At 56.3% G+C, this 27,931-nt stretch overlaps 1 long non-coding RNA gene across 1 annotated transcript in view; it reads right to left on the minus strand.

Annotated features, from left to right (window-relative positions):
- Window positions 1–1,298: 1,298 nt before the first annotated feature.
- The window catches only part of LOC133353935 (uncharacterized), a 55,862-nt gene continuing 29,229 nt past the window's right edge, over window positions 1,299–27,931 (minus strand). The window contains exon 3 of the long non-coding RNA XR_009756502.1: window positions 1,299–1,533. This is a non-coding gene — a long non-coding RNA (uncharacterized LOC133353935). The remainder of the gene's footprint in view (window positions 1,534–27,931) is intronic.

The following is a 27,931-nucleotide window of genomic DNA, read 5'->3' on the forward strand; positions in this document are numbered from 1 at the left end:
CACCATCACCACCACCAGACCACCACCTCACCACCAATGAGGCTGTCTCTCTCTAACGAGCTCTGTGACAGCGTCTTGTGGGGAGCTCACGCAGCTCTGCAGCTCCTCGTTCCATCGCGCGTCTGCAGCGGCAGCACAACAACAACATTGTCAACAACATCATCAACATCGTCAACAACAACATCATCATCGGCAACACAACAACATCATCATCTCAACCATCAACATCGTCAACACACGAAAACAACACATCGTCAACAACAACATCGTCAACAACGACATCAACACAATAACATTCGTGAGCGCCTGAGTGGCTGGTGGGTGAGTGAGTGGCTGAGTGGGGTGGTTGAGTGAGTGTGTGAGTGGGTGAGTGAGTGAGTGGCTGAGTGAGTGAGTGAGTGATTGAGTGGTGAGTGAGTGGGTAATGGTGGGTGAGTGAGTGAGTCTGATGGTGGGTGAGTGTGAGTCGGTGGGTGAGTGAGTGGGGGGCTGAGTGTGGTGAGTCGAGTGGGTGAGTGAGTGGCTGAGGTGGGTGAGTGAGTTGTGTGAGTGGCTGAGTGAGTGAGTTGCTGAGTGGGGTGAGTGAGTGAGGAGTGAGCGGCTAGAGAGAGAGTGAGTGAGTGCTTGGGGGAGTTGATTGAAATGAGTGAGTGAGCGGCGCAGCGAGTGAGTGAGTGAGTGAGTGAGTGAGCGAGCGAGCTAGCGAGAGAGTGAGTGAGTGGCTGGGTGAGTGAGTGAGCGAGTGAGTGAGTGAGCGAGCTAGCGAGAGAGTGAGTGAGTGGCTGGGTGAGTGAGTGAGTGAGCGAGTGAGCGAGCGAGCGATTGGCTGAGCGAGTGAGTGGGTGAGTGAGTGAGCAAGTGGTTGAGCGAGCGAGTGAGCGAGTGGCTGAGCGAGCGAGCGAGTGGCTGAGTGAGTGAGTGGCTGAGTGAGTGGGTGAGTGAGTGAGTGGGTGAGTGAGTGGGTGAGTGAGCGGGTGAGTGAGCGAGCAAGTGGCTGAGCGAGTGAGTGGGTGAGCGAGCGAGCGAGCGATTGGCTGAGTGAGTGGGTGAGTGAGTGGGTGAGTGAGCAAGTGAGTGAGCGAGCAAGTGGCTGAGCGAGTGAGTGGGTGAGCGAGCGAGTGAGTGGGAGAGCGAGCGAGTGATTGGCTGAGTGAGTGGGTGAGTGAGTGAGTGGGTGAGTGAGCAAGTGAGTGAGCGAGCGAGTGGCTGAGCGAGTGAGTGGGTGAGCGAGCGAGCGAGTGAGTGGGTGAGTATGCGGGTGAGTGGGTGAGTGAGTGAGCTCACCTCGTGCTGTGGCCGCCTGCGAGTGAGTAGCGCAGGAACGTGGAGTGAAGCTTGTGAGTGAGTGAGTGGGTGAGTGAGTGAGTGGGTGAGTGAGTGGCTGAGTGAGTGGGTGAGTGAGTGAGTGGGTGAGTGAGTGGGTGAGTGAGTGGGTGAGTGAGTGAGTAGCGCAGGATCGTGGAGTGAAGCTGCTCCTTGCTGAGCAGTGTCAACCAGAGACGACGCACCGGCAGCGCCCATCGGTGGTGGGACCTGGAGCCAACAGCATCATCATGATTAGCAGCAGCACCATCACCACCAGCACCATCACCATCATTACCATCACCACCGCCACCACCGCCCCCACCAACGCCCCCACCACCGCCACCACCCCCACCAACGCCCCCACCACCACCACCCCCACCACCACCCCCACCACCCCCACTACCACCACCATCACCACCACCCCCATCACCACCACCATCACCACCACCACAACCACCACCACAACCATCACCACCACCATCACCACCACCACCATCAGCACCACCACCACCACCATCACCATCATCACCACTATCATCACCACCCCCATCACCCCCAACATCACCACCACCATCATCACCACCACCATCACCACCATCACCATCACCACCACCACCACCATCACCACCACCACCATCATCACCATCATTACCATCACCACCACCATCACCACCACCATCACCTCCCCCACCACCATCACCATCACCACCACCACCGCCACCATCACCACCACCACCTATCATCACCATCACCACCACCACCACCACCATTACCACCACCATCACCACCATCACCATCACCACCGCCATCGCCATCACCACCACCACCATCACCACCACCATCACCACCATCACCACCACCACCACCATCACCACCATCACCACCCCCATCACCACCATCACCACCACCACCATCACCACCATCACCACCACCACCTTGAATGTGGCTCTCTCTCTCTAACGAGTCTCTGTGACAGCGTCTTGTGGGGGAGCTCACGGCAGCTCTGCAGCTGCTCGTTCCAGTCGCGCGTCTGCAGCGGCAGCAACAACAACATTGTCAACGACATCATCAACATCGTCAACAACAACATCATCATCGTCAACAACAACGACAACAACAACAACATCGTCAACAACAACATCAACAACAACAACATTATGTGAGCGCCTGAGTGGCTGAGTGGGTGAGTGAGTGGCTGAGTGAGTGGGTGAGTGGGTGAGTAAGTGAGTGGGTGAGTGAGTGGGGGAGTGAGTGGGTGAGTGAGTGGGTGAGTGAGTGGCTGAGTGAGTGAGTGGCTGAGTGGGTGAGTGCGTGGGTGAGTGAGTGGCTGAGTGGGTGGGTGAGTGGGTGGGTGAGTGAGTGGCTGAGTGGGTGAGTGAGTGGCTGAGTGGGTGGGTGAGTGACTGAGTGGGTGAGTGACTGAGTGGGTGAGTGAGTGTGTGAGTGAGTGAGTGACTGAGTGCCTGAGTGAGTGTCTGAGTGGGTGAGTGAGTGTGTGAGTGAGTGGCTGACTGAGTGAGTGCGTGAGTGAGTGGCTGAGTGAGTGAATGGCTGAGTGAGTGAGTGGGTGAGTGAGTGAGTGAGTGGCTGAGTGGGTGAGTGAGTGGGTGAGTGAGTGTCTGAGTGGGTGAGTGTGTGAGTGAGTGAGTGAGTGACTGAGTGACTGAGTGAGTGCGTGAGTGGGTGGGTGAGCAGGTGAGTGGGTGAGTGGTGAGTGAGTGGGTGGGTGAGTGGGTGAGTGGGTGGGTAAGTGGGTGAGTGAGTGGGTGTGTGGGATGGTGAGATGGTGAGTGAGTGAGTGGGTGAGTGAGTGGGTGGGTGAGTGGGTGGGTGAGTGAGTGGTGAGTGAGTGGTGAGTGAGTGGTGAGTGAGCGAGTGAGTGATGAGTGAGTGGTGAGTGAGTGGTGAGTGATGAGTGGTGAGTGAGTGGTGAGTGATGAGTGGTGAGTGAGTGGTGAGTGAGTGTGTGGTGAGTGAGTGTATGGTGAGAGTGGTGAGTGAGTGGTGATAGGGAATCGGTTCCCATAGAAAGTCTATGGTACAATGTTAAGAGATAGGGAACCGGTTCCCATAGAAAGTCTATGGTACAATGTTAAGAGATAGGGAATTGGTTCCCATAGAAAGTCTATGGGACAATGTTAAGAGATAGGGAAGGGTGGTGAGTGGTGAGCGGTGGTGGTGAGCGGTGGTGGTGAGTGGTAGTGAGTGGTGACTGAATGGTGGTGAGCGGGTGGTGAGCGCTGGTGAGCAGTGGTGAGTGGTGGTTACCGGTGCTGGTGAGTGGAGAGTAGTGAGTAGTGAGTAGTGAGGGGTGAGCGGTGGTGAGTGGTAGTGGTGAGTGGTGGTGAGTGGTGGTAAGTGGTAGTGGTGAGTGGTGGTGGTGGTGGTGAGCGGTGAGTGGTGGTGAGTAGTGGTGGTGAGTAGTGGTGGTAGTGGTGAGTAGTGGTGGTAGTGGTGAGTAGTGGTGATGGGGGGGGTGGTGATGGTGGTGGTGATGGTGGTGATGGTGGTGGTGATGGTGGGGATGATGGTTGTGGTGATGGTGATGGTGGTAGTGGTGATGGTGGTGATGGTGGTGATGATGATGGTGGTAGTGATGGTGGTGGTAATGGTGGTGGTGATGATGGCGATGGTAGTGATGGTGGTGATGGTGGTGGTGGTGATGGTGGTGATGGTGGTGGTGATGGTGGTGGTGATGGTGGTGGTGATGGTGGTGGTGATGGTGGTGGTGGTAGTGATGGTGGTGATGGTGGTGGTGGTGATGGTGGTGATGGTGGTGATGGTGGTGGTGATGGTGGTGGTGGTGATGGTGGTGGTGATGGTGGTGGTGATGGTGGTGATGGTGGTGGTGATGGTGGTGATGGTGGTGGTGGTGATGGTGGTAGTGATGGTGGTGGTAATGGTGGTGGTGATGATGGTGATGGTAGTGATGGTGGTGGTGGTGATGGTGGTGATGGTGGTGGTGATGGTGGTGGTGATGGTGGTGGTGGCACCTAAAGAAGTTGTTGTTCTAGATGAACATGTGTGAGCGGGGCTCCTCCCCCAGGTTGATGGCCATCACCGCCACCACCACCATCACCACCACCACCACCACCATCACAACTACCACCGCCACCATCGCAACCACCACCATCACCACCACCATCACCACCACCACCACCACCACCATTATAACCACCACCGCCACCATCGCCACCACCACCATCACCACCACCATCACCACCACCAACCCCATCACCACCACCACCATCACCACCACCACCACCATCACAACCACCAGCGCCACCAACACCGCCCCCACCACCGCCATCACCAACATCACCACCACCATCACCACCACCACCACCATCACCACCACCATCACCATCACCACCATCATCACCACCATCACCACCATCACCACCACCACCATCACCATCACCACCACCACCATCACCACCACCATCACCTCCCCCACCACCTCCACCACCACCATCACCACCATCACCACCACCACCATCACCACCACCACCATCACCACCACCACCATCACCACCACCATCACCACCATCACCATCACCACCATCACCACCACCACCATCACCACCACCACCATCACCACCACCATCACCACCACCACCACCATCATCACCACCACCACCCCCATGACCACCACCACCATCACCACCATCACCACCACCATGACCACCACCTTGAATGTGGCTCTCTCTCTCTAACGAGTCTCTGTGACAGCGTCTTGTGGGGGAGCTCACGGCAGCTCTGCAGCTCCTCGTTCCAGTCGCGCGTCTGCAGCGGCAGCAACAACAACAACATTGTCAACAACATCATCAACATCGTCAACAACAACATCATCATCGTCAACAACAACGACAACAACATCGTCAACAACAACAACATTACGTGAGCGCCTGAGTGGCTGAGTGGGTGAGTGAGTGGCTGAGTGGGTGAGTGAGTGGGTGAGTGAGTGGGTGAGTGGGTGGGTGAGTGAGTGAGTGGCTGAGTGGGTGGGTGAGTGGGTGAGTGGGTGGGTGAGTGAGTGGCTGAGTGGGTGAGTGAGTGACTGAGTGGGTGAGTGAGTGAGTGAGTGTGTGAGTGAGTGACTGAGTGCCTGAGTGAGTGTCTGAGTGGGTGAGTGAGTGACTGACTGAGTGCGTGAGTGAGTGGCTGAGTGAGTGAGTGGCAGAGTGAGTGAGTGGGTGAGTGAGTGAGTGGGTGAGTGAGTGAGTGGGTGAGTGAGTGAGTGGCTGAGTGGGTGAGTGAGTGAGTGAGTGGGTGAGTGAGTGGCTGAGTGGGTGAGTGAGTGAGTGTGTGAGTGAGTGAGTGTCTGAGTGGCTGAGTGGGTGAGTGAGTGGCTGAGTGAGTGGGTGAGTGGGTGAGTGAGTGAGTGAGTGGGTGAGTGAGTGGGTGAGTGAGTGGGTGAGTGAGTGGGTGAGTGAGTGGTTGAGTGAGTGAGTGAGTGGGTGAGTGTGTGAGTGAGTGACTGAGTGCCTGAGTTAGTGTCTGAGTGGGTGAGTGAGTGAGTGTGTGAGTGAGTGACTGAGTGAGTGCGTTAGTGAGTGGCTGAGTGAGTGAGTGAGTGGCTGAGTGAGTGAGTGGGTGAGTGAGTGAGTGGTTGAGTGAGTGAGTGGGTGAGTGAGTGAGCAGCTGAGTGGGTGAGTGAGTGGGTGAGTGAGTGTCTGAGTATATGAGTGTGTGAGTGAGTGAGTGACTGAGTGACTGAGTGAGTGGGTGAGTGGGTGGGTGAGCGGGTGAGTGGGTGAGTGGTGAGTGAGTGGGTGGATGAGTGAGTGGGTGGGTGAGTGGGTGAGTGGGTAAGTGGGTGAGTGAGTGGGTGTGTGGGGTGGTGAGATGGTGAGGGGGTGAGTGGGTCGGTGAGTGAGTGGGTGAGTGAGTGGGTGGGTGAGTGAGTGGGTGGGTGAGTGAGTGGTGAGTGAGTGGCTGAGTGAGTGAGTGGCTGAGTGGATGAGTGAGTGGGTGAGTGGGTGGGTGAGTGGATGGGTGAGTGAGTGAGTGGCTGAGTGGGTGGGTGAGTGGGTGAGTGGGTGGGTGAGTGAGTGGCTGAGTGGGTGAGTGAGTGACTGAGTGGGTGAGTGAGTGAGTGAGTGTGTGAGTGAGTGACTGAGTGCCTGAGTGAGTGTCTGAGTGGGTGAGTGAGTGACTGACTGAGTGCGTGAGTGAGTGGCTGAGTGAGTGAGTGGCAGAGTGAGTGAGTGGGTGAGTGAGTGAGTGGGTGAGTGAGTGAGTGAGTGGGTGAGTGAGTGAGTAGCTGAGTGGGTGAGTGAGTGAGTGAGTGGGTGAGTGAGTGTCTGAGTGGGTGAGTGTGTGAGTGAGTGAGTGAGTGAGTGACTGAGTGGCTGAGTGGGTGAGTGAGTGGCTGAGTGAGTGGGTGAGTGGGTGAGTGAGTGAGTGAGTGGGTGAGTGAGTGGGGGAGTGAGTGGGTGAGTGAGTGGGTGAGTGAGTGGTTGAGTGAGTGAGTGAGTGGGTGAGTGTGTGAGTGAGTGACTGAGTGCCTGAGTTAGTGTCTGAGTGGGTGAGTGAGTGAGTGTGTGAGTGAGTGACTGAGTGAGTGCGTTAGTGAGTGGCTGAGTGAGTGAGTGAGTGGCTGAGTGAGTGAGTGGGTGAGTGAGTGAGTGGTTGAGTGAGTGAGTGGGTGAGTGAGTGAGCAGCTGAGTGGGTGAGTGAGTGGGTGAGTGAGTGTCTGAGTATATGAGTGTGTGAGTGAGTGAGTGACTGAGTGACTGAGTGAGTGGGTGAGTGGGTGGGTGAGCGGGTGAGTGGGTGAGTGGTGAGTGAGTGGGTGGATGAGTGAGTGGGTGGGTGAGTGGGTGAGTGGGTAAGTGGGTGAGTGAGTGGGTGTGTGGGATGGTGAGATGGTGAGTGGGTGAGTGGGTCGGTGAGTGAGTGGGTGAGTGAGTGGGTGGGTGAGTGAGTGGGTGGGTGAGTGAGTGGTGAGTGAGTGGCTGAGTGAGTGAGTGGCTGAGTGGATGAGTGAGTGGGTGAGTGGGTGGGTGAGTGAGTGAGTGAGTGGTTGAGTGGGTGGGTGAGTGGGTGAGTGGGTGGGTGAGTGAGTGAGTGGCTGAGTGGGTGAGTGAGTGGCTGAGTGGGTGGGTGAGTGAGTGAGTAGCTGAGTGGATGAGTGAGTGGGTGAGTGGGTGGGTGAGTGAGTGGTTGAGTGGGTGGGTGAGTGAGTGAGTGTGTGAGTGAGTGACTGAGTGCCTGAGTGAGTGTCTGAGTGGGTGAGTGAGTGAGTGTCTGAGTGGGTGAGTGAGTGAGTGTGTGAGTGAGTGACTGACTGAGTGCGTGAGTGAGTGGCTGAGTGAGTGAGTGGCAGAGTGAGTGAGTGAGTGAGTGGGTGAGTGAGTGGGTGAGTGAGTGAGTAGCTGAGTGGGTGAGTGAGTGTCTGAGTGGGTGAGTGTGTGAGTGAGTGACTGAGTGGTTGAGTGGGTGAGTGAGTGGGTGAGTGAGTGGGTGAGTGGGTGAGTGAGTGAGTGAGTGGGGGAGTGAGTGGGTGAGTGAGTGGGTGAGTGAGTGAGTGGCTGAGTGGGTGGGTGAGTGACTGAGTGGGTGAGTGAGTGTGTGAGTGAGTGACTGAGTGCCTGAGTTAGTGTCTGAGTGGGTGAGTGAGTGAGTGTGTGAGTGAGTGACTGAGTGAGTGCGTGAGTGAGTGCGTGAGTGAGTGGCTGAGTGAGTGAGTGAGTGGCTGAGTGAGTGAGTGAGTGGGTGAGCGAGTGTCTGAGTGAGTGGGTGAGTGGGTGAGTGAGTGAGTGAGTGAGTGTGTGAGTGAGTGGGTGAGTGAGTGAGTGGCTGAGTGGGTGGGTGAGTGACTGAGTGGGTGAGTGAGTGTGTGAGTGAGTGACTGAGTGCCTGAGTTAGTGTCTGAGTGGGTGAGTGAGTGAGTGTGTGAGTGAGTGACTGACTGAGTGTGTGAGTGAGTGACTGACTGAGTGCGTGAGTGAGTGGCTGAGTGAGTGAGTGGCAGAGTGAGTGAGTGGGTGAGTGAGTGAGTGGGTGAGTGAGTGAGTGCGTGAGTGAGTGAGTAGCTGAGTGGGTGAGTGAGTGAGTGAGTGGGTGAGTGAGTGTCTGAGTGGGTGAGTGTGTGAGTGATTGAGTGACTGAGTGGCTGAGTGGGTGAGTGAGTGGCTGAGTGAGTGGGTGGGTGGGTGAGTGAGTGAGTGGGTGAGTGGGTGAGTGGGTGAGTGAGTGGGTGAGTGAGTGGGGGAGTGAGTGGGTGAGTGAGTGGGTGAGTGAGTGGTTGAGTGAGTGAGTGGGTGATTGTGTGAGTGAGTGACTGAGTGCCTGAGTTAGTGTCTGAGTGGGTGAGTGAGTGAGTGTGTGAGTGAGTGACTGAGTGAGTGCGTTAGTGAGTGGCCGAGTGAGTGAGTGAGTGGCTGAGTGAGTGAGTGGGTGAGTGAGTGAGTAGCTGAGTGGGTGAATGAGTGGGTGAGTGAGTGTCTGAGTGGGTGAGTGTGTGAGTGAGTGAGTGACTGAGTGACTGAGTGACTGGGTGAGTGGGTGAGCGGGTGAGTGGGTCAGTGAATGAGTGGGTGAGTGAGTGGGTGGGTGAGTGAGTGGGTGGGTGAGTGAGTGAGTGAGTGTGAGTGAGTGACTGAGTGCCTGAGTGAGTGACTGAGTGGGTGAGTGAGTGAGTGAGTGACTGAGAGCCTGAGTGAGTGTCTGAGAGGGTGAGAGAGTGAGTGGCTGAGTGAGTGAGTGGCTGAGTGAGTGAGTGGGTGAGTGAGTGGGTGAGTGAGTAGCTGAGTGGGTGAGTGAGTGAGTGAGTGGGTGAGTGAGTGTCTGAGTGGGTGAGTGAGTGTGTGAGTGAGTGAGTGACTGAGTGAGTGCGTGAGTGGGTGGGTGGGTGAGCGGGTGAGTGGGTGAGTGGTGAGTAAGTGGGTGGGTGAGTGGGTGGGTAAGTGGGTGAGTGAGTGGGTGTGTGGGATGGTGAGATGGTGAGATGGTGAGTGGGTGGGTGAGTGAGTGAGTGGGTGGGTGAGTGAGTGAGTGGGTGGGTGGGTGAGTGAGTGAGTGGGTGGGTGAGTGAGTGAGTGGTGAGTGAGTGGTGAGTGAGCGAGTGGTGAGTGAGCGAGTGGTGAGTGAGTGAGTGGTGAGTGAGTGATGATTGGTGAGTGTGGTCAGTGAGTGAGTGAGTGGTGAGTTAGTGAGTGGTGAGTGAGTGGTGAGTGATGAGTGGTGAGTGAGTGTGTGGTGAGTGAGTGGTGAGAGTGGTGAGTGAGTAGTGATAGGGAACCGGTTCCCATAGAAAGTCTATGGGACAATGTTAAGAGATAGGGAACCGGTTCCCATAGAAAGTCTATGGGACAATGTTAAGAGATAGGGAAGGGTGGTGAGTGGTGAGCGGTGGTGGTGAGCGGTGGTGAGTGGTGACTGAATGGTGGTGAGCGGTGGTGAGCGCTGGTGAGCGCTGGTGAGCAGTGGTGAGTGGTGATTACCGGTGCTGGTGAGTGGAGAGTAGTGAGTAGTGAGTGGTGAGCGGTGGTGAGTGGTAGTGGTGAGTGGTGGTGGTGAGTGGTGGTGAGTAGTGGTGAGTGGTAGTGGTGAGTGGTGGTGGTGAGCGGTGAGTGGTGGTGAGCGGTGAGTGGTGGTAGTGGTGAGTGGTGGTAGTGGTGAGTAGTGGTGGTAGTGGTGGTAGTGGTGAGTAGTGGTGGTAGTGGTGATGGGGGGGTGGTGGTGATGATGATGGTGGTGGTGATGGTGGTGGTGATGGTGATGGCACCTAAAGAAGTTGTTGTTCCAGATGAACATGTGTGAGCGGGGCTCCTCCCCCCGGTTGATGGCCATCACCGCCACCACCACCATCACCACCACCATCACCACCACCATCACCACCACCACCACCATCACCACCACCACCATCACCACAACCACCACCATCGCCACCACCACCATCACCACCGCCACCACCACCAGCATCACCACCACCACCACCATCACCACCATCACCACCACCACCACCATCACCACCACCATCACCACCATCACCACCACCATCACCACCACGATCACCACCATCACCACCACCATCACCACCATCACCACCACCATCACCACCACGATCACCACCACCACCCCCACCATCACCACCACCATCACCACCACCACCATCACCACCACCATCACCACGACCACCATCACCACCACCACCACCACCATCACCACCACCATCACAACCATCACCACCATCACAACCATCACCACCATCACCACCACCATCACAACCATCACCACCACCATCACAACCATCACCACCATCACCATCACAACCATCACCACCATCACCACCATCACCACCACCACCACCATCATCACCACCATCACCACCCCCATCAACACCATCACCACCATCACCACCATCACCACCATCACCACCACCACCACCACCATCACCACCACCACCATTACCACCACCATCACCATCACCACCACCACCACCACCATCATCACCACCATCACCACCACCATCATCACCACCATCACCACCCCCATGACCACCACCACCATCACCACCACCATGACCACCACCTTGAATGTGGCTGTCTCTCTCTAACGAGTCTCTGTGACAGCGTCTTGTGGGGGAGCTCACGGCAGCTCTGCAGCTCCTCGTTCCAGTCGCGCGTCTGCAGCGGCAGCAACAACAACAACATTGTCAACAACATCATCAACATCGTCAACAACAACATCATCATCGTCAACAACAACGACAACAACAACATCGTCAACAACAACATCAACAACAACAACATTATGTGAGCGCCTGAGTGGCTGAGTGGGTGAGTGAGTGGCTGAGTGAGTGGGTGAGTGGGTGAGTAAGTGAGTGGGTGAGTGAGTGGGGGAGTGAGTGGGTGAGTGAGTGGGTGAGTGAGTGGCTGAGTGAGTGAGTGGCTGAGTGGGTGAGTGCGTGGGTGAGTGAGTGGCTGAGTGGGTGGGTGAGTGGGTGGGTGAGTGAGTGGCTGAGTGGGTGAGTGAGTGGCTGAGTGGGTGGGTGAGTGACTGAGTGGGTGAGTGACTGAGTGGGTGAGTGAGTGTGTGAGTGAGTGAGTGACTGAGTGCCTGAGTGAGTGTCTGAGTGGGTGAGTGAGTGTGTGAGTGAGTGGCTGACTGAGTGAGTGCGTGAGTGAGTGGCTGAGTGAGTGAATGGCTGAGTGAGTGAGTGGGTGAGTGAGTGAGTGAGTAGCTGAGTGGGTGAGTGAGTGGGTGAGTGAGTGTCTGAGTGGGTGAGTGTGTGAGTGAGTGAGTGAGTGACTGAGTGACTGAGTGAGTGCGTGAGTGGGTGGGTGAGCAGGTGAGTGGGTGAGTGGTGAGTGAGTGGGTGGGTGAGTGGGTGAGTGGGTGGGTAAGTGGGTGAGTGAGTGGGTGTGTGGGATGGTGAGATGGTGAGTGAGTGAGTGGGTGAGTGAGTGGGTGGGTGAGTGGGTGGGTGAGTGAGTGGTGAGTGAGTGGTGAGTGAGTGGTGAGTGAGCGAGTGAGTGATGAGTGAGTGGTGAGTGAGTGGTGAGTGATGAGTGGTGAGTGAGTGGTGAGTGATGAGTGGTGAGTGAGTGGTGAGTGAGTGTGTGGTGAGTGAGTGTATGGTGAGAGTGGTGAGTGAGTGGTGATAGGGAATCGGTTCCCATAGAAAGTCTATGGTACAATGTTAAGAGATAGGGAACCGGTTCCCATAGAAAGTCTATGGTACAATGTTAAGAGATAGGGAATTGGTTCCCATAGAAAGTCTATGGGACAATGTTAAGAGATAGGGAAGGGTGGTGAGTGGTGAGCGGTGGTGGTGAGCGGTGGTGGTGAGTGGTAGTGAGTGGTGACTGAATGGTGGTGAGCGGTGGTGAGCGCTGGTGAGCAGTGGTGAGTGGTGGTTACCGGTGCTGGTGAGTGGAGAGTAGTGAGTAGTGAGTAGTGAGGGGTGAGCGGTGGTGAGTGGTAGTGGTGAGTGGTGGTGAGTGGTGGTAAGTGGTAGTGGTGAGTGGTGGTGGTGGTGGTGAGCGGTGAGTGGTGGTGAGTAGTGGTGGTGAGTAGTGGTGGTAGTGGTGAGTAGTGGTGGTAGTGGTGAGTAGTGGTGATGGGGGGGGTGGTGATGGTGGTGGTGATGGTGGTGATGGTGGTGGTGATGGTGGGGATGATGGTTGTGGTGATGGTGATGGTGGTAGTGGTGATGGTGGTGATGGTGGTGATGATGATGGTGGTAGTGATGGTGGTGGTAATGGTGGTGGTGATGATGGCGATGGTAGTGATGGTGGTGATGGTGGTGGTGGTGATGGTGGTGATGGTGGTGGTGATGGTGGTGGTGATGGTGGTGGTGATGGTGGTGATGGTAGTGATGGTGGTGATGGTGGTGGTGGTGATGGTGGTGATGGTGGTGGTGATGGTGGTGGTGATGGTGGTGGTGATGGTGGTGGTGATGGTGGTGGTGGTGATGGTGGTGGTGATGGTGGTGATGGTGGTGGTGATGGTGGTGATGGTGGTGGTGGTGATGGTGGTAGTGATGGTGGTGGTAATGGTGGTGGTGATGATGGTGATGGTAGTGATGGTGGTGATGGTGGTGGTGGTGATGGTGGTGATGGTGGTGGTGATGGTGGTGGTGATGGTGGTGGTGGCACCTAAAGAAGTTGTTGTTCTAGATGAACATGTGTGAGCGGGGCTCCTCCCCCAGGTTGATGGCCATCACCGCCACCACCACCATCACCACCACCACCACCATTATAACCACCACCGCCACCATCGCCACCACCACCATCACCACCACCATCACCACCACCACCACCACCACCATTATAACCACCACCGCCACCATCGCCACCACCACCACCACCATCACCACCACCAACCCCATCACCACCACCACCACCATCACAACCACCAGCGCCACCAACACCGCCCCCACCACCGCCATCACCAACATCACCACCACCATCACCACCACCACCACCATCACCATCACCACCATCATCACCACCATCACCACCATCACCACCACCACCATCACCACCACCACCATCACCACCACCACCACCACCACCATCACCTCCCCCACCACCTCCACCACCACCATCACCACCATCACCACCACCACCATCACCACCACCACCACCACCACCCCCACCATCACCACCACCATCACCACCATCACCACCATCACCACCACCACCATCACCACCACCACCATCACCACCACCATCACCATCACCACCACCACCACCATCATCACCACCACCACCCCCATGACCACCACCACCATCACCACCATCACCACCACCATGACCACCACCTTGAATGTGGCTCTCTCTCTCTAACGAGTCTCTGTGACAGCGTCTTGTGGGGGAGCTCACGGCAGCTCTGCAGCTCCTCGTTCCAGTCGCGCGTCTGCAGCGGCAGCAACAACAACAACATTGTCAACAACATCATCAACATCGTCAACAACAACATCATCATCGTCAACAACAACGACAACAACATCGTCAACAACAACAACATTACGTGAGCGCCTGAGTGGCTGAGTGGGTGAGTGAGTGGCTGAGTGGGTGAGTGAGTGGGTGAGTGAGTGGGTGAGTGGGTGGGTGAGTGAGTGAGTGGCTGAGTGGGTGGGTGAGTGGGTGAGTGGGTGGGTGAGTGAGTGGCTGAGTGGGTGAGTGAGTGACTGAGTGGGTGAGTGAGTGAGTGAGTGTGTGAGTGAGTGACTGAGTGCCTGAGTGAGTGTCTGAGTGGGTGAGTGAGTGACTGACTGAGTGCGTGAGTGAGTGGCTGAGTGAGTGAGTGGCAGAGTGAGTGAGTGGGTGAGTGAGTGAGTGGGTGAGTGAGTGAGTGGGTGAGTGAGTGAGTAGCTGAGTGGGTGAGTGAGTGAGTGAGTGGGTGAGTGAGTGTCTGAGTGGGTGAGTGTGTGAGTGAGTGAGTGAGTGACTGAGTGGCTGAGTGGGTGAGTGAGTGGCTGAGTGAGTGGGTGAGTGGGTGAGTGAGTGAGTGAGTGGGTGAGTGAGTGGGGGAGTGAGTGGGTGAGTGAGTGGGTGAGTGAGTGGTTGAGTGAGTGAGTGAGTGGGTGAGTGTGTGAGTGAGTGACTGAGTGCCTGAGTTAGTGTCTGAGTGGGTGAGTGAGTGAGTGAGTGTGTGAGTGAGTGACTGAGTGAGTGCGTTAGTGAGTGGCTGAGTGAGTGAGTGAGTGGCTGAGTGAGTGAGTGGGTGAGTGAGTGAGTGGTTGAGTGAGTGAGTGGGTGAGTGAGTGAGCAGCTGAGTGGGTGAGTGAGTGGGTGAGTGAGTGTCTGAGTATATGAGTGTGTGAGTGAGTGAGTGACTGAGTGACTGAGTGAGTGGGTGAGTGGGTGGGTGAGCGGGTGAGTGGGTGAGTGGTGAGTGAGTGGGTGGATGAGTGAGTGGGTGGGTGAGTGGGTGAGTGGGTAAGTGGGTGAGTGAGTGGGTGTGTGGGATGGTGAGATGGTGAGTGGGTGAGTGGGTCGGTGAGTGAGTGGGTGAGTGAGTGGGTGGGTGAGTGAGTGGGTGGGTGAGTGAGTGGTGAGTGAGTGGCTGAGTGAGTGAGTGGCTGAGTGGATGAGTGAGTGGGTGAGTGGGTGGGTGAGTGAGTGAGTGAGTGGTTGAGTGGGTGGGTGAGTGGGTGAGTGGGTGGGTGAGTGAGTGAGTGGCTGAGTGGGTGAGTGAGTGGCTGAGTGGGTGGGTGAGTGAGTGAGTAGCTGAGTGGATGAGTGAGTGGGTGAGTGGGTGGGTGAGTGAGTGAGTGGTTGAGTGGGTGGGTGAGTGAGTGTGTGAGTGAGTGACTGAGTGCCTGAGTGAGTGTCTGAGTGGGTGAGTGAGTGTCTGAGTGGGTGAGTGAGTGTGTGAGTGAGTGACTGACTGAGTGCGTGAGTGAGTGGCTGAATGAGTGAGTGGCAGAGTGAGTGAGTGAGTGAGTGGGTGAGTGAGTGGGTGAGTGAGTGAGTAGCTGAGTGGGTGAGTGAGTGTCTGAGTGGGTGAGTGTGTGAGTGAGTGACTGAGTGGTTGAGTGGGTGAGTGAGTGGCTGAGTGAGTGGGTGAGTGGGTGAGTGAGTGAGTGAGTGGGTGAGTGAGTGGGGGAGTGAGTGGGTGAGTGAGTGGGTGAGTGAGTGAGTGGCTGAGTGGGTGGGTGAGTGACTGAGTGGGTGAGTGAGTGTGTGAGTGAGTGACTGAGTGCCTGAGTTAGTGTCTGAGTGGGTGAGTGAGTGAGTGTGTGAGTGAGTGACTGAGTGAGTGCGTGAGTGAGTGCGTGAGTGAGTGGCTGAGTGAGTGAGTGAGTGGCTGAGTGAGTGAGTGAGTGGGTGAGCGAGTGTCTGAGTGAGTGGGTGAGTGGGTGAGTGAGTGAGTGAGTGTGTGAGTGAGTGGGGGAGTGAGTGGGTGAGTGAGTGAGTGGCTGAGTGGGTGGGTGAGTGACTGAGTGGGTGAGTGAGTGTGTGAGTGAGTGACTGAGTGCCTGAGTTAGTGTCTGAGTGGGTGAGTGAGTGAGTGTGTGAGTGAGTGACTGACTGAGTGCGTGAGTGAGTGGCTGAGTGAGTGAGTGGCAGAGTGAGTGAGTGGGTGAGTGAGTGAGTGGGTGAGTGAGTGAGTGCGTGAGTGAGTGAGTAGCTGAGTGGGTGAGTGAGTGAGTGAGTGGGTGAGTGAGTGTCTGAGTGGGTGAGTGTGTGAGTGATTGAGTGACTGAGTGGCTGAGTGGGTGAGTGAGTGGGTGAGTGAGTGGGTGAGTGGGTGAGTGAGTGAGTGGGTGAGTGGGTGAGTGGGTGAGTGAGTGGGTGAGTGAGTGGGGGAGTGAGTGGGTGAGTGGGTGAGTGAGTGGTTGAGTGAGTGAGTGGGTGAGTGTGTGAGTGAGTGACTGAGTGCCTGAGTTAGTGTCTGAGTGGGTGAGTGAGTGAGTGTGTGAGTGAGTGACTGAGTGAGTGCGTTAGTGAGTGGCCGAGTGAGTGAGTGAGTGGCTGAGTGAGTGAGTGGGTGAGTGAGTGAGTAGCTGAGTGGGTGAATGAGTGGGTGAGTGAGTGTCTGAGTGGGTGAGTGTGTGAGTGAGTGAGTGACTGAGTGACTGAGTGACTGGGTGAGTGGGTGAGCGGGTGAGTGGGTCAGTGAATGAGTGGGTGAGTGAGTGGGTGGGTGAGTGAGTGGGTGGGTGAGTGAGTGAGTGGTGAGTGAGTGGCTGAGTGAGTAAGTGGCTGAGTGGATGAGTGAGTGGGTGGGTGAGTGAGTGAGTGAGTGGTTGAGTGGGTGGGTGAGTGGGTGAGTGGGTGGGTGAGTGAGTGAGTGGCTGAGTGGGTGAGTGAGTGTCTGAGTGGGTGAGTGTGTGAGTGAGTGAGTGACTGAGTGGCTGAGTGGGTGAGTGAGTGGCTGAGTGAGTGGGTGAGTGAGTGAGTGGGTGAGTGAGTGGGGGAGTGAGTGGGTGAGTGAGTGGGTGAGTGAGTGGCTGAGTGGGTGGGTGAGTGACTGAGTGGGTGAGTGAGTGTGTGAGTGAATGACTGAGTGCCTGAGTTAGTGTCTGAGTGGGTGAGTGAGTGAGTGTGTGAGTGAGTGACTGAGTGAGTGCGTGAGTGAGTGGCTGAGTGAGTGAGTGGCTGAGTGAGTGAGTGGCTGAGTGAGTGAGTGTGTGAGTGAGTGACTGAGTGGGTGAGTGAGTGAGTGGGTGAGTGAGTGTCTGAGTGAGTGGGTGAGTGGGTGAGTGAGTGAGTGGGTGAGTGAGTGGGTGAGTGAGTGGGTGAGTGGGTGAGTGAGTGGCTGAGTGGGTGAGTGACTGAGTGGGTGAGTGAGTGTGTGAGTGAGTGACTGAGTGCCTGAGTTAGTGTCTGAGTGGGTGAGTGAGTGAGTGTGTGAGTGAGTGACTGAGTGAGTGCGTGAGAGAGTGGCTGAGTGAGTGAGTGAGTGGCTGAGTGAGTGAGTGTGTGAGTGAGTAGCTGAGTGGGTGAGTGAGTGAGTGGATGAGTGAGTGTCTGAGTGAGTGAGTAGCTGAGTGGGTGAGTGAGTGAGTGGGTGAGTGAGTGTCTGAGTGGGTGAGTGTGTGAGTGAGTGAGTGACTGAGTGGCTGAGTGGGTGAGTGAGTGGCTGAGTGAGTGGGTGAGTGGGTGAGTGAGTGGGTGAGTGAGTGGGGGAGTGAGTGGGTGAGTGAGTGGGTGAGTGAGTGGCAGAGTGGGTGGGTGAGTGACTGAGTGGGTGAGTGAGTGTGTGAGTGAGTGACTGAGTGCCTGAGTTAGTGTCTGAGTGGGTGAGTGCGTGAGTGAGTGTGTGAGTGAGTGACTGAGTGAGTGCGTGAGTGAGTGCGTGAGTGAGTGGCTGAGTGAGTGAGTGAGTGGCTGAGTGTGTGAGTGACTGAGTGGGTCAGTGAGTGAGTGGGTGAGTGAGTGTCTGAGTGAGTGGGTGAGTGGGTGAGTGAGTGAGTGGGTGAGTGGGTGAGTGAGTGTGGGAGTGAGTGGGTGAGTGAGTGGGTGAGTGAGTGGCTGACTGGGTGGGTGAGTGACTGAGTGGGTGAGTGAGTGTGTGAGTGAGTGACTGAGTGCCTGAGTTAGTGTCTGAGTGGGTGAGTGAGTGAGTGACTGAGTGAGTGCGTGAGTGAGTGGCTGAGTGAGTGAGTGTGTGAGTGAGTAGCTGAGTGGGTGAGTGGGTGAGTGAGTGTCTGAGTGAGTGAGTGGGTGAGTGGGTGAGTGAGTGAGTGGTGAGTGAGTGTCTGAGTGAGTGTCTGAGTGAGTGAGTGGGTGAGTGGCTGAGTGGGTGAGTGTGTGGCTGAGTGAGTGGGTGAGTGGGTGAGTGAGTGAGTGGGTGAGTGAGTGGGGGAGTGAGTGGGTGAGTGAGTGGGTGAGTGAGTGGCTGAGTGGGTGGGTGAGTGACTGAGTGGGTGAGTGACTGAGTGCCTGAGTTAGTGTCTGAGTGGGTGAGTGAGTGTGTGAGTGAGTGACTGAGTGAGTGCGTGAGTGAGTGGCTGAGTGAGTGACTGAGTGAGTGCGTGAGTGGGTGAGTGGGTGGGTGGGTGAGTGGTGAGTGAGTGGGTGGGTGAGTGAGTGGGTGGGTGAGTGAGTGGGTGGGTGAGTGGTGAGTGTGTGATGAGTGGTGAGTGTGTGGTGAGTGAGTGGTGAGTGAGTGAGTGGTGAGTGAGTGGTGAGTGATGAGTGGTGAGAGTGGTGAGTGAGTGTGTGGTGAGTGAGTGTGTGGTGAGTGAGTGAGTGGTGAGAGTGGTGAGTGAGTGGTGATAGGGAACCGGTTCCCATAGAAAGTCTATGGGACAATGTTAAGAGATAGGGAACCGGTTCCCGTAGAAAGTCTATGGGGCAATGTTAAGAGATAGGGAACCGGTTCCCATAGAAAGTCTATGGGGCAATGTTAAGAGATAGGGAAGGGTGGTGAGTGGTGAGCGGTGGTGGTGAGCGGTGGTGGTGAGTGGTGGTGAGTGGTGACTGAATGGTGGTGAGCGCTGGTGAGCGCTGGTGAGCGCTGGTGAGCAGTGGTGAGTGGAGGTTACCGGTGCTGGTGAGTGGAGAGTAGTGAGTGGTGAGCGGTGGTGAGTGGTAGTGGTGAGTGGTGGTGGTGGTGAGTGGTGGTGAGTAGTGGTGAGTGGTAGTGGTGAGTGGTGGTGGTGGTGAGCGGTGAGTGGTGGTGAGTAGTGGTGGTAGTGGTGAGTAGTGGTGGTAGCGGTGAGTAGTGGTGATAGGGGGGGGTGGTGATGGTGGTGGTGATGGTGGTGATGGTGGTGATGGTGGTGGTGATGGTGGTGATGATGGTTGTGGTGATGGTGATGATGGTAGTGGTGATGGTGGTGATGGTGGTGATGATGATGGTGGTGGTGATGATGGTGATGATGGTGATGCTGGTGGTGATGGTGGTGATGATGGTGATGGTGGTGATGGTGGTGATGGTGGTGGTGATGGTGGTGATGGTGGTGGTGGTGATGGTGGTGATGGTGGTGGTGATGGTGGTGGTGATGGTGGTGGTGGCACCTAAAGAAGTTGTTGTTCCAGATGAACATGTGTGAGCGGGGCTCCTCCCCCAGGTTGATGGCCATCACCGCCACCACCACCATCACCACCACCACCATCACCACCACCACCATCACCACCACCACCATCACCACCACCATAACCACCACCATCGCCACCACCCAGCCCCCACCACCGCCATCACCAACATCACCACTACCATCACCACCATCACCACCACCATCACCACCACCACCATCACCACCACCACCACCACCATCACCACCACCACCACCATCACAACCACCACCATCACCACCACCATCACCACCACCATCGCCACCACCCAGCCCCCACCACCGCCATCACCAACATCACCACCACCATCACCACCACCATCACCATCACCACCACCATCACCATCACCACCAACACCACCACCACCATCACCACCACCACCATCACCACCACCACCATCCCCACCACCACCACCATCACCACCACCACCACCACCATCACCACCACCACCATCATCACCACCACCACCATCATCACCACCACCACCATCATCACCACCACCACCACCATCACCACCACCATCACCATCATCATCACCATCATCACCATCATCACCTCCATCATCACCACCACCACCACCACCCCCATCTCTACCACCACCACCCCCACCACCACCATCACCACCACCCCCACCACCACCATCACCACCACCCCCACCACCACCCCCACCACCCCCAACATCACCACCACCATCACCACCACCATCATCACCACCATCACCACCATCACCATCACCACCACTACCATCACCACCACCACCACAATCATCACCATCACCACCACCATCACCACCACCACCATCACCACCACCATCACCACCACCACCACCTCCCCCACCACCATCACCATCACCACCACCGCCACCATCACCACCACCACCATCATCACCATCACCACCACCATCACCATCACCATCGCCATCACCACCACCATCACCACCACCACCACCACCATCACCACCACCATCACCACCATCACCACCATCACCACCACCACCATCATCACCACCATCACCACCCCCATCACCACCATCACCACCACCACCATCACCACCATCACCACCACCACCTTGAATGTGGCTGTCTCTCTCTAACGAGTCTCTGTGACAGCGTCTTGTGGGGGAGCTCACGGCAGCTCTGCAGCTGCTCGTTCCAGTCGCGCGTCTGCAGCGGCAGCAACAACAACATTGTCAACGACATCATCAACATCGTCAACAACAACATCATCATCGTCAACAACAACAACAACATCGTCAACAACAACATCAACAACAACATTACGTGAGCGCCTGAGTGGCTGAGTGGGTGAGTGAGTGGCTGAGTGAGTGGGTGAGTGAGTGAGTGGGTGAGTGAGTGGGGGAGTGAGTGGGTGAGTGAGTGGGTGAGTGAGTGAGTGGCTGAGTGAGTGAGTGGCTGAGTGGGTGAGTGCGTGGGTGAGTGAGTGGCTGAGTGGGTGGGTGAGTGGGTGAGTGGGTGGGTGAGTGAGTGAGTGGCTGAGTGGGTGAGTGAGTGGCTGAGTGGGTGGGTGAGTGACTGAGTGGGTGAGTGAGTGTGTGAGTGAGTGAGTGACTGAGTGCCTGAGTGAGTGTCTGAGTGGGTGAGTGAGTGATTGTGTGAGTGAGTGGCTGACTGAGTGAGTGCGTGAGTGAGTGGCTGAGTGAGTGAATGGCTGAGTGAGTGAGTGGGTGAGTGAGTGGGTGAGTGAGTGAGTAGCTGAGTGGGTGAGTGAGTGAGTGGGTGAGCGAGTGTCTGAGTGGGTGAGTGTGTGAGTGAGTGACTGAGTGACTGAGTGAGTGCGTGAGTGGGTGGGTGGGTGAGCAGGTGAGTGGATGAGTGGTGAGTGAGTGGGTGGGTGAGTGGGTGAGTGGGTGGGTAAGTGGGTGAGTGAGTGGGTGTGTGGGATGGTGAGATGGTGAGTGGGTGAGTGGGTGGGTGAGTGAGTGGGTGAGTGAGTGGGTGGGTGAGTGAGTGAGTGGGTGGGTGAGTGAGTGAGTGGTGAGTGAGTGGTGAGTGAGTGGTGAGTGAGCGAGTGGTGAGTGAGTGAGTGGTGAGTGAGTGATGAGTGAGTGGTGAGTGAGTGGTGAGTGATGCGTGGTGAGTGAGTGGTGAGTGTGTGGTGAGTGAGTGTATGGTGAGAGTGGTGAGTGAGTGGTGATAGGGAACCGGTTCCCATAGAAAGTCTATGGGACAATGTTAAGAGATAGGGAAGGGTGGTGAGTGGTGAGCGGGTGGTGGTGAGCGGTGGTGGTGAGTGGTGGTGAGTGGTGACTGAATGGTGGTGAGCGGTGGTGAGCAGTGGTGAGTGGTGGTTACCGGTGCTGGTGAGTGGAGAGTAGTGAGTAGTGAGTGGTGAGCGGTGGTGAGTGGTAGTGGTGAGTGGTGGTGAGTGGTGGTGAGTAGTGGTGAGTAGTGGTGAGTGGTGGTGGTGGTGAGCGGTGAGTGGTGGTGAGTAGTGGTGGTAGTGGTGAGTAGTGGTGGTAGTGGTGAGTAGTGGTGATGGGGGGGGTGGTGATGGTGGTGGTGATGGTGGTGATGGTGGTGGTGATGGTGGGGATGATGGTTGTGGTGGTAGTGGTGATGGTGGTGATGGTGGTGATGATGATGGTGTTGGTGATGGTGGTGGTGATGGTGGTGATGGTAGTGATGGTGGTGGTGATGGTGGTGGTGATGGTGGCACCTAAAGAAGTTGTTGTTCTAGATGAACATGTGTGAGCGGGGCTCCTCCCCCAGGTTGATGGCCATCACCGCCACCACCACCATCACCACCACCACCATCATCACCATCATCACCACCATCATGTTGTTGCTGCCGCTGCACCACCACCACCACCACCCCCATCACTACCACCACCACCCCCACCACCACCATCACCACCACCCCCACCACCACCACCATCACCACCACCATCACAACTACCACCGCCACCATCGCCACCACCACCACCACCATTATAACCACCACCGCCACCATCGCCACCACCACCATCACCACCACCATCACCACCACCACCACCATCACCACCACCACCATCACCACCACCACCACCATCACAACCACCAGCGCCACCAACACCGCCCCCACCACCGCCATCACCAACATCACCACCACCATCACCACCACCACCATCATCACCACCATCACCACCACCACCATCACCTCCCCCACCACCTCCACCACCACGATCACCACCATCACCACCACCACCATCACCACCACGATCACCACCACCACCACCCCCACCCCCACCATCACCACCATCACCATCACCACCACCATCACCACCACCATCACAACCATCACCACCATCACCACCACCACCATCACCATCACCACCACCACCACCACCATCATCACCACCATCACCACCCCCATGACCACCACCACCATCACCACCACCATGACCACCACCTTGAATGTGGCTCTCTCTCTCTCTAACGAGTCTCTGTGACAGCGTCTTGTGGGGGAGCTCACGGCAGCTCTGCAGCTCCTCGTTCCAGTCGCGCGTCTGCAGCGGCAGCAACAACAACAACATTGTCAACAACATCATCAACATCGTCAACAACAACATCATCATCGTCAACAACAACGACAACAACAACATCGTCAACAACAACAACATTACGTGAGCGCCTGAGTGGCTGAGTGGGTGAGTGAGTGGCTGAGTGGGTGAGTGAGTGGGTGAGTGAGTGGGTGAGTGGGTGGGTGAGTGAGTGAGTGGCTGAGTGGGTGGGTGAGTGGGTGAGTGGGTGGGTGAGTGAGTGGCTGAGTGGGTGAGTGAGTGACTGAGTGGGTGAGTGAGTGAGTGAGTGAGTGGGTGAGTGACTGAGTGGGTGAGTGAGTGTGTGAGTGAGTGAGTGACTGAGTGCCTGAGTGAGTGTCTGAGTGACTGACTGAGTGCGTGAGTGAGTGGCTGAGTGAGTGAGTGGCAGAGTGAGTGAGTGGCTGAGTGAGTGAATGGCTGAGTGAGTGGGTGAGTGAGTGAGTAGCTGAGTGGGTGAGTGAGTGAGTGGGTGAGTGAGTGTCTGAGTGGGTGAGTGTGTGAGTGAGTGAGTGACTGAGTGACTGAGTGAGTGCGTGAGTGGGTGGGTGAGCAGGTGAGTGGGTGAGTGGTGAGTGAGTGGGTGGGTGAGTGGGTGAGTGGGTGAGTGAGTGAGTGGGTGAGTGAGTGGGTGAGTGAGTGGGTGAGTGAGTGGGTGAGTGAGTGGTTGAGTGAGTGAGTGAGTGGGTGAGTGTGTGAGTGAGTGACTGAGTGCCTGAGTTAGTGTCTGAGTGGGTGAGTGAGTGAGTGTGTGAGTGAGTGACTGAGTGAGTGCGTTAGTGAGTGGCTGAGTGAGTGAGTGAGTGGCTGAGTGAGTGAGTGGCTGAGTGAGTGAGTGGGTGAGTGAGTGGGTGAGTGAGTGAGTAGCTGAGTGGGTGAGTGAGTGAGTGGGTGAGTGAGTGTCTGAGTATATGAGTGTGTGAGTGAGTGACTGAGTGAGTGCGTGAGTGGGTGGGTGAGCAGGTGAGTGGATGAGTGGTGAGTGAGTGGGTGGGTGAGTGGGTGGGTAAGTGGGTAAGTGAGTGGGTGTGTGGGATGGTGAGATGGTGAGTGGGTGAGTGGGTCGGTGAGTGAGTGGGTGAGTGAGTGGGTGGGTGAGTGAGTGAGTGGGTGGGTGAGTGAGTGGTGAGTGAGTGGCTGAGTGAGTGAGTGGCTGAGTGGATGAGTGAGTGGGTGAGTGGGTGGGTGAGTGAGTGAGTAGTTGAGTGGGTGGGTGAGTGGGTGAGTGGGTGGGTGAGTGAGTGAGTGGCTGAGTGGGTGAGTGAGTGGCTGAGTGGGTGGGTGAGTGACTGAGTGGGTGAGTGAGTGAGTGTGTGAGTGAGTGGCTGAGTGAGTGAGTGGGTGAGTGAGTGGGTGAGTGAGTGAGTAGCTGAGTGGGTGAGTGAGTGAGTGGGTGAGTGAGTGTCTGAGTATATGAGTGTGTGAGTGAGTGACTGAGTGACTGAGTGAGTGCGTGAGTGGGTGGGTGAGCAGGTGAGTGGATGAGTGGTGAGTGAGTGGGTGGGTGAGTGGGTGGGTAAGTGGGTAAGTGAGTGGGTGTGTGGGATGGTGAGATGGTGAGTGGGTGAGTGGGTCGGTGAGTGAGTGGGTGAGTGAGTGGGTGGGTGAGTGAGTGAGTGGGTGGGTGAGTGAGTGAGTGAGTGGTGAGTGAGTGGCTGAGTGAGTGAGTGGCTGAGTGGATGAGTGAGTGGGTGAGTGGGTGGGTGAGTGAGTGAGTGAGTGGTTGAGTGGGTGGGTGAGTGGGTGAGTGGGTGGGTGAGTGAGTGAGTGGCTGAGTGGGTGAGTGAGTGGCTGAGTGGGTGGGTGAGTGACTGAGTGGGTGAGTGAGTGAGTGTGTGAGTGAGTGACTGAGTGCCTGAGTGAGTGTCTGAGTGGGTGAGTGAGTGAGTGTCTGAGTGGGTGAGTGAGTGAGTGTGTGAGTGAGTGACTGACTGAGTGCGTGAGTGAGTGGCTGAGTGAGTGAGTGGCAGAGTGAGTGAGTGAGTGGGTGAGTGAGTGGGTGAGTGAGTGAGTAGCTGAGTGGGTGAGTGAGTGAGTGGGTGAGTGAGTGACTGAGTGGCTGAGTGGGTGAGTGAGTGACTGAGTGGCTGAGTGGGTGAGTGAGTGGCTGAGTGAGTGGGTGAGTGGGTGAGTGAGTGAGTGAGTGGGTGAGTGAGTGGGGGAGTGAGTGGGTGAGTGAGTGAGTGAGTGAGTGAGTGGCTGAGTGGGTGGGTGAGTGACTGAGTGGGTGAGTGAGTGTGTGAGTGAGTGACTGAGTGCCTGAGTTAGTGTCTGAGTGGGTGAGTGAGTGAGTGTGTGAGTGAGTGACTGAGTGAGTGCGTGAGTGAGTGCGTGAGTGAGTGGCTGAGTGAGTGAGTGAGTGGCTGAGTGAGTGAGTGTGTGAGTGAGTGACTGAGTGGATGAGTGAGTGAGTGAGTGGGTGAGCGAGTGTCTGAGTGTCTGAGTGAGTGAGTGAGTGTGTGAGTGAGTGGGGGAGTGAGTGGGTGAGTGAGTGAGTGGCTGAGTGGGTGGGTGAGTGACTGAGTGGGTGAGTGAGTGTGTGAGTGAGTGACTGAGTGCCTGAGTTAGTGTCTGAGTGGGTGAGTGAGTGAGTGTGTGAGTGAGTGACTGACTGAGTGCGTGAGTGAGTGGCTGAGTGAGTGAGTGGCAGAGTGAGTGAGTGGGTGAGTGAGTGAGTGGGTGAGTGAGTGAGTGGGTGAGTGAGTGAGTAGCTGAGTGGGTGAGTGAGTGAGTGAGTGGGTGAGTGAGTGTCTGAGTGGGTGAGTGTGTGAGTGATTGAGTGACTGAGTGGCTGAGTGGGTGAGTGAGTGGCTGAGTGAGTGGGTGAGTGGGTGAGTGAGTGAGTGGGTGAGTGGGTGAGTGAGTGGGGGAGTGAGTGGGTGAGTGAGTGGGTGAGTGAGTGGTTGAGTGAGTGAGTGGGTGAGTGTGTGAGTGAGTGACTGAGTGCCTGAGTTAGTGTCTGAGTGGGTGAGTGAGTGTGTGAGTGAGTGACTGAGTGAGTGCGTTAGTGAGTGGCTGAGTGAGTGAGTGAGTGGCTGAGTGAGTGAGTGTGTGAGTGAGTAGCTGAGTGGGTGAGTGAGTGAGTGGATGAGTGAGTGTGTGAGTGAGTGAGTAGCTGAGTGGGTGAGTGAGTGAGTGGGTGAGTGAGTGTCTGAGTGGGTGAGTGTGTGAGTGAGTGAGTGACTGAGTGGCTGAGTGGGTGAGTGAGTGGCTGAGTGAGTGGGTGAGTGGGTGAGTGAGTGGGTGAGTGAGTGGGGGAGTGAGTGGGTGAGTGAGTGGGTGAGTGAGTGGGTGAGTGAGTGGGTGAGTGACTGAGTGGGTGAGTGAGTGTGTGAGTGAGTGACTGAGTGCCTGAGTTAGTGTCTGAGTGGGTGAGTGAGTGAGTGAGTGTGTGAGTGAGTGACTGAGTGAGTGCGTGAGTGAGTGCGTGAGTGAGTGGCTGAGTGAGTGAGTGAGTGGCTGAGTGTGTGAGTGACTGAGTGGGTCAGTGAGTGAGTGGGTGAGTGAGTGTCTGAGTGAGTGGGTGAGTGGGTGAGTGAGTGAGTGGGTGAGTGGGAGTGAGTGAGTGTGGGAGTGAGTGGGTGAGTGAGTGGGTGAGTGAGTGGCTGACTGGGTGGGTGAGTGACTGAGTGGGTGAGTGAGTGTGTGAGTGAGTGACTGAGTGCCTGAGTTAGTGTCTGAGTGGGTGAGTGAGTGAGTGACTGAGTGAGTGCGTGAGTGAGTGGCTGAGTGAGTGAGTGTGTGAGTGAGTAGCTGAGTGGGTGAGTGGGTGAGTGAGTGTCTGAGTGAGTGAGTAGCTGAGTGGGTGAGTGAGTGAGTGGGTGAGTGAGTGTCTGAGTGTGTGAGTGAGTGAGTGAGTGACTGAGTGGCTGAGTGGGTGAGTGTGTGGCTGAGTGAGTGGGTGAGTGGGTGAGTGAGTGAGTGGGTGAGTGAGTGGGGGAGTGAGTAGGTGAGTGAGTGGGTGAGTGAGTGGCTGAGTGGGTGGGTGAGTGACTGAGTGGGTGAGTGACTGAGTGCCTGAGTTAGTGTCTGAGTGGGTGAGTGAGTGTGTGAGTGAGTGACTGAGTGAGTGCGTGAGTGAGTGGCTGAGTGAGTGACTGAGTGAGTGCGTGAGTGGGTGAGTGGGTGGGTGGGTGAGTGGTGAGTGAGTGGGTGGGTGAGTGAGTGGGTGGGTGAGTGAGTGGGTGGGTGAGTGGTGAGTGTGTGATGAGTGGTGAGTGTGTGGTGAGTGAGTGGTGAGTGAGTGAGTGGTGAGTGAGTGGTGAGTGATGAGTGGTGAGAGTGGTGAGTGAGTGTGTGGTGAGTGAGTGTGTGGTGAGTGAGTGAGTGGTGAGAGTGGTGAGTGAGTGGTGATAGGGAACCGGTTCCCATAGAAAGTCTATGGGACAATGTTAAGAGATAGGGAACCGGTTCCCGTAGAAAGTCTATGGGGCAATGTTAAGAGATAGGGAACCGGTTCCCATAGAAAGTCTATGGGGCAATGTTAAGAGATAGGGAAGGGTGGTGAGTGGTGAGCGGTGGTGGTGAGCGGTGGTGGTGAGTGGTGGTGAGTGGTGACTGAATGGTGGTGAGCGCTGGTGAGCGCTGGTGAGCGCTGGTGAGCAGTGGTGAGTGGAGGTTACCGGTGCTGGTGAGTGGAGAGTAGTGAGTGGTGAGCGGTGGTGAGTGGTAGTGGTGAGTGGTGGTGGTGGTGAGTGGTGGTGAGTAGTGGTGAGTGGTAGTGGTGAGTGGTGGTGGTGGTGAGCGGTGAGTGGTGGTGAGTAGTGGTGGTAGTGGTGAGTAGTGGTGGTAGCGGTGAGTAGTGGTGATAGGGGGGGGTGGTGATGGTGGTGGTGATGGTGGTGATGGTGGTGATGGTGGTGGTGATGGTGGTGATGATGGTTGTGGTGATGGTGATGATGGTAGTGGTGATGGTGGTGATGGTGGTGATGATGATGGTGGTGGTGATGATGGTGATGATGGTGATGCTGGTGGTGATGGTGGTGATGATGGTGATGGTGGTGATGGTGGTGATGGTGGTGGTGATGGTGGTGATGGTGGTGGGTGGTGATGGTGGTGATGGTGGTGGTGATGGTGGTGGTGATGGTGGTGGTGGCACCTA

The sequence above is a fragment of the Lethenteron reissneri genome, chromosome 45 (genome assembly GCF_015708825.2).
Source record: "Lethenteron reissneri isolate LAM-NWPU_2019-01 chromosome 45, ASM1570882v1, whole genome shotgun sequence".
Lineage (NCBI taxonomy): Eukaryota > Metazoa > Chordata > Hyperoartia > Petromyzontiformes > Petromyzontidae > Lethenteron > Lethenteron reissneri.